Raw genomic sequence first — 15,696 nt, forward strand, 5'->3', positions numbered from 1 at the left:
AATCAAGAAGACAATTGGTGTATTCTAACTGCTATGAAGAATCTACGGTGACGGCATATAGAGAATCAATAACTAGGTTTCATGATATACTCTCTGAAAGCTTAGATAGAGGTTTAATTTCGGATGATGAGTTTAAGTTTTTGTTGGTTAGGAAACCATTGGCACCTTGTTTTTATGTGTTACCCAAGATACACAAGGATATCCATATCCCCACAGGACGACCCATAGTATCAGCCAAAGGTAGTCTTTTGGAAAATGCCTCAAGGAATCTAGATTATTTTTTTATGACCATATGTATTTAGTTTGACCTCATATTGAAGGGACACTACAGATTTCTTAACGAAAATACAAGATATTCCGTAGCAAACTCATTACATTATGGTAACTATAGATGTTGTATCACTGTATACTTGTATCCCACATGAAGTGGGAATTCTGGCTTGTAGGCATTTTCTATCAGACTTTTTGTTCATTCTGAGTTGCTTTTGAATATGTTAAGATTTTGCTTGGAAAACAATTTTTTCATGTATGAGGATCAATGGTATAGGCAAAAAACCAGGACTGCGATGGGGAGTTGCTTTGCTCCAAGTTATGCCTGTCTTTTTTATGGGGTGGTGGGAAACAGTTTGTGATGGCAGATGAGAATGCAAAATGGTCTAATCATATTTTTTGGACAAGGAATATTGATGACATATTTATGATTTGGGATGGTCGTGAACCCTTGTTATGTGACTTTTTGAATTGGTTATCAAAAAATAATTTGAATTTTAACTTCACATATAAAACACATGAACAGGTTTTGGAATTTTTAGATGTAGAGGTCAGGGTTGAGGCAGGCACTTTACATACTAGATTGTTCAGGAAAAATACGGCAGGTAATAGCATCTTACATGCCCATAGTCACCATCCGCCCAGTGTGAAATGGAGTATACCCTACGGGGAATTACTTAGAGCGTCAAGGAACTCTAGTACACATCAAGTTTTGAAAGGGAACAAGAAATAATGATTCATAGGTTTAGATCTAGGGGATACTCAAATAAAGTTATTAAGGTTGCATGTCGTAAGGTAGAGGAAGTACAGAGAGCTACCCTACTAGTTCCAAAAAATAAGGGGACTGACACAAACACTTTGAGATTTGTGACTACTTTTAATGCGTATTTGTCAGAAGTCAAAAAGATCCTGATCAAATATTGGCATTGAATTACGACAGATAAGGTGATTGGTCAGTCAGTTAGTCCGTATCCTAGGATAACTTACAAGAAAGGCAGTTCCCTGAGGGACATTCTGGTATATAGTTATTTACTCAAAAGGAGGGGGACCTTCTTGGATAAACTACAAGGTTTCTACAAATGTGCAAGGTATAAAGCATGCAGATACAGTATAAACCGTAAAAACTATGTGTTACCTACGGGGAAAAAAGAGAGTATAAAATTTTTTGGGAGTTGCACTTCAGATTTTGCTTTTTATGTGACTGTGTGCCCATGTGGGCTGCAATATGTGGGTAGCACAATTTTCCCCCTAAAAAATGGATTCTTGAATATTGGCGAGCTATTGCAAACAAAAGATATAACGTACCCAGTAGCTCGTCACTGTAATTTGGTGCATGACGGTATGGTGGATAAAATTACATTTTGGGGAATTGATAAGAGTGCTGGGTACCCCGAGGGGGGGGGGGGGGGTGATAGAGAGAGGCAACTAAGAAAGTTGGAATCTGAGTAGATTATTCGACTTAATAGTCGACATCCTTGGGGTTTAAACAAGAATGAGGAACTTTATGTGCATATTGGTTAGATAAGGAAGTAGTTACATGGTAGTGATTAGTTGTGCAGGGCTTTATTTAGTTTGGTGGTATTGTGGATGTGGCCATCCAACCAGCAAACGTAGAAGTGTTATGAATGTGTTTTCAATTTTGTGATTGGGATGTAAAAAAAATTAAGGTAATAACATGGTTAATTAGATCATTTTGAAAGAAAGGGAAAAGGAGAAAGAGAAAAAAAAACAATTCTTCTATGTGTATGATTTGTAAGAGTTGATATATTGGAAGCAGGAGGGGCCACATGGTTTGTGCAATTGTTTTTCCTTTGTGGGCCACTGAAGAAGACCGTGATGGTTGAAACGCGTTGCCCTATTTTTGTATGTTGGAAAATGGAAAATCTAATTATATGAAATGGATTTACTGGTCTGAATAAATAATTCAGTTGCATGGAGTGCCAGCGTTTGAATTTTGTTTGGTGGAACATAAGTATGGGTCCTGCGCCCATAATGGAGCACCAACCTCGCTAGGCGAGAGCAGGAAGAACAGCAGGAATTTCTCTTCTCAGTGACATATATTTATATATATGTATATAAATATTAAATCAAAGAATTCACCGCACTCCATGAAGTCCAAAATTACTATTAATTGATTTTTTGCAAAACCATAATACTTTCCTGAGCTTGATACTATAACATTAAGTAATACACTGTTACGTCAAATATTTGTTTATCACTACCATTTTCAAGCCCCAATAAATACAGTTATCTCAGTATAGACTAAGTGCACTATTATTATGGTGGTGGCAGTGACGGGGTGGATACTGGAAAGCACTGTACAGTGTGCGATAAAATAGGTTTGAGCTGAAAGTGGCTACAGGATTGGGTAGCACGGTATAACAGAAAAAACTAATTGGTAGAAAAGGTAGAGGCACAATACAGAGCAGGGAAAGAGACATTTGTTGCAGCAGTAAAGGACTGAGAGGTAGTACATACTTGTCTGGGAGAGGAAAGCAAGTGAAATGGGACGAGTAAAGGGGTTTTCTCCCACTTATAAAACCCATGGGCTGTTGTTGGGTTTCATGTTGTGTTTAGAGCCACTCATGATTCATAGAATGTATCATTCAAAGGTTCAGAGAATGGTGCTTCAGGGAGGAACGTTGACTCTGGGAGTTGCTGTTGCCCCAGTGCCTGGTCAGTTGTTTCTTCAGGTCTGTCTTAAAACATGCAGCAAAATATTATTCCTCCTACTACTTTTCTTTCAACACCAGGAGTTCCTCAAATTGAAGGTGAACAATGGAAGGAAGTTTTTGAAGCTAATTTGGAAGCTATTGGAGATATGTATACTCAAAAGCGAAAGTATGCAATTTTAAAACATTCTTTAGGCCCTGAAGGCAGAAAGGTTTTGAAGCATCTACCTAGAATCAATGTGATGGGAGAGAGAGATGTGTTGGACAAACATGTTACTGCCATTACAATGTTAGATGCACATTTTAAGAAGAAGAAAAATATCATTATGGAAAGGCAAGTTTTAAGCTGGATAACAGCTACCTGGTGAATCGATTGAATCTTATGTTTTAGCATTAAGAATTTTAGTCAGTACTTGTAATTATAGGGAGTTTGAGGACGAAATAAGGGACCAAACTGTGGAAAAAAACAAACAAGAAAATTCAAGAAAAGTTATTAACCACTGACAATTTGATCCTTGATGGAGTATTTAAGATTGCTGGTAGCATAGAACGTGCGACTACATACATGGAACAATTGTCAGTACTTTTTCTAGTGCACGTAGCCCAGGCAAGGGATTCTTTGAAATATAAGGAAATGAAAATAGAGGCAAGGAAAAAAAAAAATAGAATGTTATAGATGTGGCAGTAGTGGAAATCACATAGACAATTCATTGGCTTGTCCAGCTAATTACAAAAAATGTGCTACGGGTTATAAAAAAATTAAATTAAAAAAAAAGACATTTTGCAAAGGTATGCAGGTTCGTCAGTGCAAGAAATGAAAAATATGTTTCTAAACAGATAAATGTGGTAGAGAATTGAAGCACAAAGGATAATAGTTCAGAATGTGAGGAAGATAACATAATATTTTGTATACATTCTGCTGGGAAAGGAAAGAACCAAAGAAATGCAAGTTGGGTTACATAATGTGAAAAGACCATTTTGCTATGTAAACGTAGCCAGTGATTCAGTTAGCATGAGGTCTGATTCATGTTCTTTTTTCACTCTCATTCAAATGAAAGAACAGGAAAGTTTTAAATATGTTACATTAAGAAGTCAAGTGTCAGGCCTGTAGCGAAAGGAGGAAACCCCATGGTGGTGGTGGATGAATTTGACACTGAATTGGATTTTAAAGTTGACAAAGCACATGCAACTGTTTATGTAGCCAAAGACGGGTCGTGTTTATTGGGATGGTTAGAGTAAAATACATTTAGGGATTGTTCTTGATCCCAATAGTCCTTGACTGTTGAAAGAAGAAAGTGTGGCATTGTTAAGCAAATGGGTACAAGCTTTTCCTTACGTTTTCAAAAACAAATTGGGAAAACGTAAAGGTTTTTCTCATAAAATCATATTGAAAGCTGGAGAAGTGAGGGTCGTACATAACGTCATACAAGAGCTTTTAACCATGAGAGAGGAACTCAGGAAGGAATTAAATAAATTTTTGTGATCAGGGCATCATTGAGGCCATAGAAAGTTCTGAATAGCTGTCACCTATAGTTTTAGCCAAGAAATCCAATGGAGCATTAAGAATGTACACTGATTTAAGAGACCTCAATGATAGGATCTGAGTTGATAGGCCTCCTCTGCCTAACATAACTGAATGCTTGCCTCCTTAAAAGGTGTCAAGATTTTTACTATTCTAGACATGACAGCTGCATACTATCAGATTGTACTGAAGCATGAATCTAGGCATTTAACATCCTTTATTACACCTTTGTACGGCGCGTTTAGATTTAAATGCATGCCTTTCCGTTTAGCTTCAGCCTCGTCAGTTTTTCGGAGGGATGTGGAAGCATTATACAAAGACATTCCTAATGTGCGATGATTTAAAGATGATATTTTGATTTTTGGGCAAGATAAGTGCTCCAGTGACAAATCTTTAGAAATTGTGTTATCTGTACAGAAAGAAAAATGCATGACTGAGTGGAAAATTGTAAATTGTGGAGTATTTGAGGTACAAGATTCTGAAAGTAGAGTAGAACCAAAAGAGAATTTAGTAAAGACAATATCTGAAATGGCCTGCTCCCACAAACAAAGATCAGGTACATTCATTTTTTGACATGCTAGAATTCTATTTTCGCTTTATTCCTAAATGTGCAGAAACTAGTAATCTAAGGAATTTTCTCAAGAAAAATGAAACTTCATGTAGAATAAAGAAACAAAGTGAATTCAACATAATCAAAAAGTAAGTACGCAATGCCATTCTACTGAAGCCTTTTAGCACATGTGATTCCTGAATTGTAATCACTGATGCCAGTCAGTATGGTGTGGGTGCTGTGCTCATGCAAAGGTCCAAGAGAAAGGATGAAGAAGCAGCTTTTGCTTCTCGTGCTCTGAGAAGAGCAGAGGACACCTATTCAGTGATTGAACGTGAAGCCTGTCATGTTGGCAGGGAATTAACCATTTCAGGTATTACTTGTGGGGAACATTCTTTAAGAGCGGACCTCAAACCTTTGTTTAATCTATTTACTATTAAGGGTGCTGGCAATTCAACCCCACTTATCACTAAATGGCAGTTCAGGTTATCAGAATTTCAATATGGAATGGAATACATTCTGGAGCAAGAAACATTTTTGTTGACTGTTTCTCCCCTTTGCCATTAAATGGTTATGAACCAAAAAGGGATTCTAATCATGATTTTAGCATAGCTAGTGCCATATCCAATTTCACAAATGGGTGCATTACAGAAGTTGAATGGAGGACTGCAATGAAAGCAGATCACATTGCATTGGAAGTCAGAAACTGTGTAGGAAAGGAATGACCCAAAGACAAATGTGCTACGCAGGTTGATGCTTATATGTTTTTTTTATAAATTGAGTGGTGGATGGGTTACTTTTGAGAATTGACATTTTGGTTGCAACAATTAGTGTACATGGAAAAGTACTAGAACTTGCACAGGAAGGCCATGTAGGAATGAGAGCCATGAAGAGGAGGAACAGAAACAGGTATTGGTGGCCTAGATTGGACAGGGCAGTGGGGCTTTTGTGAGAGGTTGTGAGGCATGTGCCATTAATGAAAAGTCCCAAGTCACTGTACGTAGTCCTGTAGAAGCGGTTCCTATTCCAGACAGAGCATGGGCCACATTGGTTATTGATATAACTGGACTACTCTGTTTGATGGAGGGCTGCAAGTACGGGATAGTACTAACTGATTACTTTTCACGTTGGCCCGAGCTGAAATTTGTGCAAGCATCGAAGACTCCTGAAGTTAATATGTTTTCGCAGACTGTGTTCATGAAAGAAGGTGCCCCCGAGGAAGTCATAACGGACAATGGTGTTCAGTTTACATCATATGAATCTGAGTTATTTCTATCTCAGTGGGGTGTAAGACATAGAGACATCTTTATATCGCCTTCATAGCAATGGTTTGGTCAAAAGGTGTAAAAGAGTTATCAAAAATAATATTCAGCTTTCCATTGGCAATGGTTTAGATAGGGTGAAGGAAATAAATGAGTTATTACAGGCAATTTGCACCACTCCCAACGCCACCACTGGAGGATCCCCTTCACTCTCCTCAAAGATCGTCACCCTGTAACCGAGTTAACTAGCTCATGGATGGGAAGCATCATGAAAGAAAGGGATTTGGAGACTGTAAAACTGAAATACAAGACATCCCAAAAAAATATACTGACGTTATAAAACCAGAAAGGGTTCATACCTTGTTTACGAAACCAGGGGATTGGGCTAAGGTTTGACTTCCTGGTTATGGTCGATCCAGATTTTCCCAACCTAAGAAAGTTGTGAAAGTCCAGGATCAAGTTGTTATGCTGGAGGATAAACAAGTGGTGGAATAAAGAGAGAAAAACACCACAACAGGGCAGCAGCATTGTCAGTAAGAAGGAAGGTGGTGTAGGCTCTGAAGTTGAAGATGAATGTAATGTAAGGCCATCACATGTTAGGAGGCCTTCTAAAAATGTTTTAGGATTACGTGGTATCTAACTATTAGAAATGTTAAATCTTTTCAAATTATTTGTTTCTTTTACAATTTATGTTTATTATCTTTGGTGTTAAAATTGTTGGGAGGAAATGTGTTGGGTTTGATGATGTCTTTAGAACCACTCATGGTTCTTAGAATGTATCATTCAAAGATTCTGAGTACGGAGGTTCAAGGAGGAACGTTGACTCATAGTTGCTGTTTACCCTGTGCCTGGTCGGTCGTTTCTCCAGGTCTGTCTTAAGTAAACAGAACGGGACCTTACTTAACTGCTACACACCCCCTCTTTTCAGATGTTTTCCAATGTCATCGAGCATTGTAAAAGACAGCAGGGCTCCACTTGCTGATCTATTGGCTTTGTCGGTGCTTGTCTAGCTATGAAGCATCGGGATGGGGGGGGTGGGAAGGGTCTGAGACGAGCTTTCAGGTCAATTACAATGAATGAGCCCATAATAAGTTTGCACATTATAGTGTTTAGGACATTTTGATTTATAATTTATTTTCGAGGCCAGGGGCATATAGAGAAGAAAAACAACAAATAAGTGAAAATAACAGTCAGTCAAGGACCAAAGTGTGGCTAGTAAAAAATTGATTCTAGCCATAAACCTATGGCAAAGCAATAAGGACTTTTGCAATAAACTGTTTTTTTTTCTTCTGTTTATTAAGTGCTATGTATGTCTTCATTATCTGATGCCGATATAGCAGGTATTTTAATATAAGGCAGGACAATACCATTTCTTGGAATTGCTAAGTATCTGTCCCATCTTTGTCATTTTTATAGTTGTTACAGTGACAAGTGTGGCCCTGGTTAACCAAGCAAGTCTTTAATCTTTTTGTTTTGGAAGCAGGTTTTTTTTTATGCATGTAATTTAATGATGACTAAAGCAGCATGTATTCTTCTACCTCTTTTTGACTACAGAGGCCATGTAACGAGACCAACTGGTGCACAGTTCTATATTAAGATGGGTAACATATAGCCCAATACTGTTGTGGAGTACACTGGGGTATGATTTATGGTGTGGGTTGTGATGGCCTTGCAGTACACTTCTGTGGTTTGCTGCTAGATGGTGCGTTGGTGTGATGTGTATGGCATACGCGAGTGAGGCTATCTACAGACATGTTTTGTGGAATATCATATGGTAGATGTCAGAGGGAACTGTGGTATGCTGTGCATTTGAGAATGTTGTATTATGCAACCATGGTATGGTGATTAAGTGATGTACTCTTGGTAGATACACTGGAGAAGGTTTAGTACAACACACATGAAGTAATGTATTTCAAGTTCCTCATATGTTATAATGAAGAAGAATGAGGGAAAGTGCAATTGCCTAGGATCACACAAATTGGTTAATTTAAGAAGCTGATATTAATCCCAGATTTTCGGTTCCACAATGTGCAATTCAGACACTATATATATATATATGCTTTGCATCCCCTACACCCACCATACCACCAACTCCCTCCCTCCTCCCCCAACGTCTGAATGCCACACCGTGGGCATCAATGCGACTCTCGGTCAAATCACAGAACTAACTTTGTAGCCCCAGATACAATGTTTGAGTACCCATGCTCTGTGGGTATTACCACACCCAAAAACATTCACCTTCATGGAACACAGTTAATGAACCCAAAAAGCATCTGAGCTGCGCTATATAAAAACAGCAAAACATAATGGATCTTCCGGCTTTCCTCCATTTCTGATGTGTGTTTTTCTGCAGCTCTAATTCCCTGGTAATCTAAATTTACTTTGTAGCCACAACTAAGCCTGCTTCCTACATGTCATAAATCGCTTTCTGCCTCTACTTATCTACACTACTTTCAGGCTAACGTCTTACTTTATTCCGCTTTAAACCCCTTATTACTACGTTTTATATTCCTCCTTTCTAATTCGTCTGATACGTCGACCTTCGCCAACGATGGGCTTGAGAGAAAAAGAGAGCGCCTGCTGTCAGGAAACATGGTTTGTACTTAGTCACAAATAACTGGTATTGAGTTTCCCGCCCAGGAAACATACGAGAAGCTGCTTCACCGAAAGGAAGAAGCAAGTATGTTTCCAGAGTTGAAAATGGAAGAAAATGTCCACATAGGTCATATGAGTAATGGAGAAGAGTTCTCCCGAAGGGGAATATTTTCCACGTGAATGTTTTTAAAAAAAGGTATTTGCGCACATTCCCTACTCTTATGGAGTCAACTGGAGGACCTTCTGCGCACGAATATTTACTATGTACATTTTATCGTGTGTGCTGATGGGGTTATTTGCGAAAAATATAAAAATCAAGGACGTATCCCTTCAGTTCGTCGTTTTTCGAAGTTTTCTTCAGAATGGTCGGTCGTTCGTCAATACCTAGAGCCCCTTAATTTATCTGCCTGCCTAGCCCTTTGTGCCTGGAAGTGAAAGCTCCCATTCCGTAAGCCATCCACTTTGCTCATCTTGACCCCCCTACAGAAGAATGTGCCGGTTCAACCATAGTGCGCCCTCTTTCCTCCTCCAGACTTCCACCGTCATACGCTGTATTCTTTGAACTCCTTCCTTTCTCTTCCACGACTGAGCTTCAGTTTTTCAATGTTTCGAATACCCCTTTAGAAACGTAAGTAGGGCTTGTTCACAGTAGTCCAGTGTGCCTCCTCTGTGGTTACGGGTACGACAGAGGACCGCCCTCTCAATCTGCCTCTTTCTACGCTTGCATCTCTACTCTAAAGGCTTAACCTTATTACTGCCATTTGAACCCGACATCGATGCTTACCGGCCTACCTCTGAATGTGTTGATTTATAGTGTGAATTTAACAATCCGGTGTTAACTGCTTCCGTCCGTGTCCCAAATCTCCTGCTTGCTTTCCAAACTAGAGTGTCTCGGTTGTTCTCATTGGCAGAGGAGCGCCCGCCAATCACAGCAGTGAAGCTCACAGAGCCAGCGAAGGGGGAAAGCAAAAAGTGAAGCGATGCAGCCAACGAGTCCTTACGTTACTTACCAAAGCAAACTATTGGCTGGGAGGCCTTCAAGCATACCTCGGCTGGTTTTGTCTTAAAGGGCAAAATCAGCACAGCAGTCAATAGTCCCACTTTTAATCCTTTCTCTTAATTATTTCTGACTCCCGAGCTGCGCCTTTTGAGCTAGATACACAACGATGTATGTAGAAAAAAAATTAGCAGAGCGCATGCGCTGCACCAAAAAACGGAGCCAGCACAACTCCAAGAGTCAGCAAAGAAAGCAGCGATATATGGACTGCGTCAATTTCTCATTGCACCCTGGTCATAAAAAACGAAAACATTTGATTACTTCTTTTACAAAGATTAAAGCATTGTTAATGCTCACAAGTAGGCTAACAAAGAAAACAAACACGTGACAATATTAATCTATTGTGAGATTTAATGCTAGTTACTAGTTCTAATATTTCAAGGTAATTTAAATGTAGATATTGAGGTTATTCAACGTTGAGCTGTAGTTCTTATAGATAGGAGTTTGGCATTCTTTAATTCCAATATGGCTCTCGGGCGTACATGATGTCGATAGTTTGCATCTATGGGAGCTCTACGCGTGCCCCCTAGGTGGTCAGAGCGCGCAGTGCATCGTGGGAGTAAAGGGAACGGGACGGGAAGGGAGGTAGGTGGTTGCTGGTGCTGCGCCAGTGATCGCTTTTGTTATGCAGGTAAACACACGTCTGCCTTCTAGTCTGGCGTGTTTATGCTTCTGGGACGGTGCGTGTCGACTAAGAGTACAGCTGTGGGCATAACCACCTTGATGGCTCTCTTGCGAACTTTGTGTTGCCATTCTTTAAGGATTTGAGCCTGCTCTGTAGAAACTGTCAAGGACTCCGGCTGCTGCTGAATAGATACTGTAGACCCCTGTGCCGCGATGTAGCAGGGAGCGGCATGGGGTGTCTTTTTCCCGTCTACTCTGTAGAGAATTGTAACCAGTCTAGTCACGAGTGTGCTGTTGATGCGAGTCCTGTAGATGAAGGAGCTTTCAGTGGACTACATTGCACCCACCCCCGGACAAGCATACAGTAAAAAGACTACAGCCAGTAACTAAGAAGCCTGTGCAAGTTCTGTATGTATTCAAATGAAGGCAGTTATAAGGGCGTCATGTATTTTAGAGGGGAAAAAAGGTTCTCTTTTTTTCTAGTCCTGCCTTTCTGTTAATTTGGTATTCTAGAATTTTTGTTTGATGTCAGCAGGAGTTTTCAGATCTATTGTGACATCATACACAGGGCGGCCTCCTTTAACTAGTATACTGGTTATAACGAGTAGGCCAGTTATTAAGTTTTGGGCAAGGAGTTGAACCTCTGAGGTGAGACTTGCATCAGTTTAACTGCCGTATGAGATCTGGTTGGTGCTGAGACTTTTGCCGCACCTTTATGTCCTGCAGTGAATATGAACGAGTCCAGTTTCTTAATAGGAGTCTGCTAGTCCCGACTTGTTTACCGCAGGTACAGAAAAATAAACATATATCCTCTCTGCTGCCGGCGACCAGCAGTGCAGCCCTTCTGCAGTGACTTTAGGTAGACCTGTCTAGAATGCCAAAAGTACGTTTTTTCTGAGCTCTGCTTTTCCCTCAGGAGAAGGGAGAGAATTTTATGAGGGCCAAATTCTGTGTCAGGACCGGAGGCTCCGATTATGCTTCTCAATTCTTTACTACTTAAAATAAAGTAGCCAATGAAAAACAGTAACCTTAAAGAGGCTTTGAACCCCGCCTCCCATAACCACCAATATTAGACCAACGTGGTCTATGAACAGGGGAGGCACCAAACTGACGTCCTCTTTCTTTGCTGTTTCGCAGTCCGTTAACTGCCTCCCCATTTGTGCTTATTTTATAGTGATTTATATTGATTATTATTTAACTGTTTTATGTTATGTAATTGGCGCTTTGCTCCTTCAAGCGCGCTAGGGTGTGTTGTGCCCGTATTTCACATATTTTATTTGTTATCTCTTTTCTCTTGCGTTCGTTGTGCGTGCGTTCTTTGCCTTTCTATTTTCCCTGCCGACGTGCTTTTGTTCGCCCGCCTGGGGCCTTTGACATCTTTTTATTTGTTTTTGTCTGATCGCGGTATTTCTACCGTGCTGCAGCTGCGCTTTTATCGGCGCGTGCTCGCGCCCTTTTCTCATTAAGATACTGCGTCCGGAAGGAGACGCACGTTTATAGCTATTCACGTGGTGTACGTCCTACGAGGGAGGGAAGTGACGTGTGTCAACTTCCCTCTCTTGTTGGACTACGGACGCCGGCCCCAGGCTGATACAAACAAAGGCATTTTTTCAGCAACATTATCCCTGGGGTACCTCGTTTCTATTCTCTTCATAAGCAGTGGTTTTTGTTTGTCCTGTGTAGGCACTTGTCTCCTAGTACAGCTACAATCATTTAATCATTATTTTGATTTATTTGACTTGCTGAGGCTTTGGACGCCCCTGACCTGTGCTGGCTGGCATTGTAACAATTTGAGAAACTTGCTGTTTCCAGCATTTGGTGAGCACTTCCAATTTGGAAGTTTTGACTGCGGCATCATCATGTCTGATGAAGAGTATTATGGCCAGGGCCTGGAGATATATGGCCCTTATGAAGACGAAGATTACTATTTTGACCCCTGTTTTGAGCAGGTTATTGACTCTTCCATTCAGAAGTCTATGGATAAAGCAATTTCATCGACTCTTGTACCCTTATCCAAAAAAAGTAATGCTCTGGCTGGCCCTTCATCTTCTCTTTCTTCTGGAGATACTTCATCTCCGACTGTCCCTTCTACTGACCTACAGTGGCCTCACTGGAGTAAATTGGCCAATATTCCTTTTCCTTCTACCTCGGAGCACACTTATGCTTCAGACCCTTCCACGCATATTACTTTGCCTACAACTGTCTCTGATTCCGATTCTGTTTCCTTTCAGGATTCCTATCTTCCTAATAAACGCACTAAGAATCGTAAACTTCCTTCTCCCCCTCTCCTTTTTCTTTCGAGCCATCTGATATTATTAATTGCAAATCGTCAGACTGGGCCCCTGCCCCTGCTGTAGCGGATTATATGCATCTGCATATTCGTAAGGGGTTTCAGAAAGAGGTCAGATCCAGGTTGAGGTCGGAGTGTCCACGGCCAGTTTTTCCTCATAAAACAGCACTCACATCTGAGATTGACAACATTATGGTCACATTCCTAAAAAAATATAACAATGATCCGAAGGAAGGAATTGCCAGAGCCCTCAAGGCTTGTCAAGATAAGTTGCTGGACGTACCTGGCCCTCTTGCAAAAATTTTTGAATTGGCTCTTCAGGCTCAGTAGACCAGGGCGGCCATCCATCCAGAGGTGCTGGCTGGGTGGATGCAACGTGCAATATGTTTCCTTGGCAATGCAAATTGCGCATTAGCGTCTGAGCGTAGAAAATCAGTTTTGCTGCGTATTGACCCTCAGTTGGCAGACTTGGCTTCGGCTGAAGCAGGCCCTCTAGCCGAAGACAACTTATTGGGGAGAAGTTTGTTGAAGACATTGATACATTTGTCAACACTTTCACCTGGTTGGATAAATCCCAGTCTTCCCTTAAAAGAATGTTTAACCCACTTTTTGGGCGGGCTGGTCGATTTCGAGGATGCTCGACAGGCCGGGACTTTCAGAAGCATCCTGCCAGAGGTACTTATTTAAGATGCAGGGGTTACACCCAAGATCCTTCCCAAGCAGGTTTCTACCCCTCCAGATATAGAGGAGCGCGCAACCCCAACAATCGAGGTGCGAACAGAGGTTACAGAGCCATTGATAACGCCCCGCAGGTAATGAATCTTCCTTTTCCTTCTATCCCCTTAGGAGGCAGACTAAAATTCTTCTTTCAAAAATGGGCTTGCATGGGTTCTAGATAACGGTTCTAAGTTATTCTATAGAGCTGTTTTCAGTCCCTCAACAACACGCATTGCTCGTCCTATCCTTTTTTCCCAACTAGACAAATCTAATCTTATAGATGGCGATATTCAGGAATTGTTAGCAAAAAAGGCCATTGCCTTAACCTCCCGTCATCCACAGGGTTTCTGCAGCAACGTTTTTCTGATGCAAAAGAAGGGAGGTGTTCAGAGGCTAGTGCTCAATTTAAGGCATTTCAACCCCTTTGTGGTATATCGTCATTTCAAGATGGAAGGTATCCATCTGTGACAAGTTCCTCTTCAAAAAGGAGATTGGATGGTTCGTCTAGATCTGAAAGGCGCTTACTTATCAGTTCCCATAGCGCTTTCACACCAACGGTTTCTTCAATTTCGGTGGAAAGACAGTTGGTACGAGTACCTGACTCTCCCTTTCGGACTGTCTTCAGCTCCGTGGGTGTTCACCAAACTCCTGAGACCAGTAGTGGAAAACCTTCGCGAGCGGTGCTTTCGATTGATAATCTATCTAGACGACATGATTATCATGGCTCAAGACCAATCGCTATTACTGACACACCTGTTTTGGGCGATTTCTCTTCTTCAGGATCTTGGGTTTGTGATCAATCACAAGAAATCCTACATGATCCCATCCCAACAATTGGAATTCCTGGGGTTCCGGGTGTATTCTGTACAAGCCCAGTTGCTTCTCCCCCCTCAGAAAATGAAATCAATCAAGAGGGAGTTGAAGCTTGCATTATCGAAACAGATGGTTTCTTTGAGGTCCCTAGCTCGGATTGTGGGCCTTTTGGCCTCTTCTATCCAGTCGGTTTTTCCAGGTCCTCTACATTACAGAGGAAAAGAGAAAATCCTCAAAATCTACAATAATCAAACAATTCAACCTTTACTCCAATCATAAAATCTTAAATACACAACAAACACTCACTTCCACTCAACACTGCAGTGATGAATCTCCAACAAAATAATCAGTGAAAATTGTAATTTAATAAATACATTAAAATCATACCCTATTCATATAATCAATCCATAAAATCCCCATCTGTCTACAACATATGAATACAAAATTGTTAAAAATAAAAGCCCAACATTTAAAAACACCATATATATGATGATATCTTGAAGCTGTCCGAAATTTGGTATATCCAGGCCGATCAATCTCTACACACAGTCTCTGTTTGAATTTAGGCCCGTTCCAATAGGTCCAGCAATCCAATTAGCGTCAACCTCTATATTACAGAGCCTTGCAGAGATTGAGGATCCATTTCCTTCAATGGAGTTTCTCTTACGATCACCTGGTTCCCATATCTCTAGAAGTCCAAGAAGAGCTTCAGTGGTGGCTCTCTCGCATGGAGGCGTGGAACGGCAGGGCCATTTTTTGGGACACTCCAGAGGTGGTGATTGAATCAGATGCCAGTCGTTGGGGCTGGGGAGCGAGATGCAGTCAGTTTTTGACAGGGGGGAGGTGGTCCTCAGAGGAATTGCATCTCCACATCAGTTGTCTAGAACTCTTAGTGGGTTCTTTTGCCATCAGATCTCCGTCCCTCCCTCAGGAGCAATTGTTGTATTCTTCTGAAAATGGACAATGTGTCCGCAGTCCGGTATATCAACCGTCTGGATGGAACGAGGTCTCGCCTCCTGGCGAATATTGCCAAGGAATTCTGGCATCTTTGTCTGGATCGGAAGATCATGGTGATAGTGGAATTCATCCCTGACAAAGACAACCTAGTGGCAGATTCGAACTCTCCATTCCTGAGGGATGCCAGCGCCTGGAAACTTCTACCTTCTGTTTTTCAGAAGGTCATGGGGTTATTGGGGCCTTGCCAGGTGGATCTGTTTGCGTCTCGCCTCAATTTCCAGATCCCCAAATTTTTTAGTTGGAGACTCTGGCCTTGGCGATGAATGCGTTTCTGCAGGATTGGTCTTCTCAGATGAATTATCGTTTC

The 15,696-nt window shown here is 41.1% G+C and overlaps 2 protein-coding genes across 5 annotated transcripts in view; one reads left to right on the plus strand and one right to left on the minus strand.

Moving 5' to 3' along the window:
* Positions 1-9,985, minus strand: part of LOC138246182 (uncharacterized) — a 448,661-nt gene extending 438,676 nt beyond the window's left edge. Inside the window, exon 1 of the mRNA XM_069200506.1 lies at positions 9,882-9,985. The gene's annotated coding sequence lies outside the window, so the exon portion shown is untranslated. The remainder of the gene's footprint in view (positions 1-9,881) is intronic.
* Positions 9,986-10,480: 495 nt separating this feature from the next.
* The window catches only part of LOC138246183 (uncharacterized protein ZSWIM9-like), a 64,685-nt gene continuing 59,469 nt past the window's right edge, over positions 10,481-15,696 (plus strand). For 2 of the 4 annotated variants that reach the window (XM_069200510.1, XM_069200507.1), the window contains exon 1: positions 10,493-10,559. The gene's annotated coding sequence lies outside the window, so the exon portion shown is untranslated. Of the gene's footprint in view, positions 10,961-15,696 lie in introns of all 4 variants that reach the window. The other 2 variants (XM_069200509.1, XM_069200508.1) reach the window with 2 other exon arrangements.

This window comes from Pleurodeles waltl, chromosome 7, assembly GCF_031143425.1.
Source record: "Pleurodeles waltl isolate 20211129_DDA chromosome 7, aPleWal1.hap1.20221129, whole genome shotgun sequence".
Lineage (NCBI taxonomy): Eukaryota > Metazoa > Chordata > Amphibia > Caudata > Salamandridae > Pleurodeles > Pleurodeles waltl.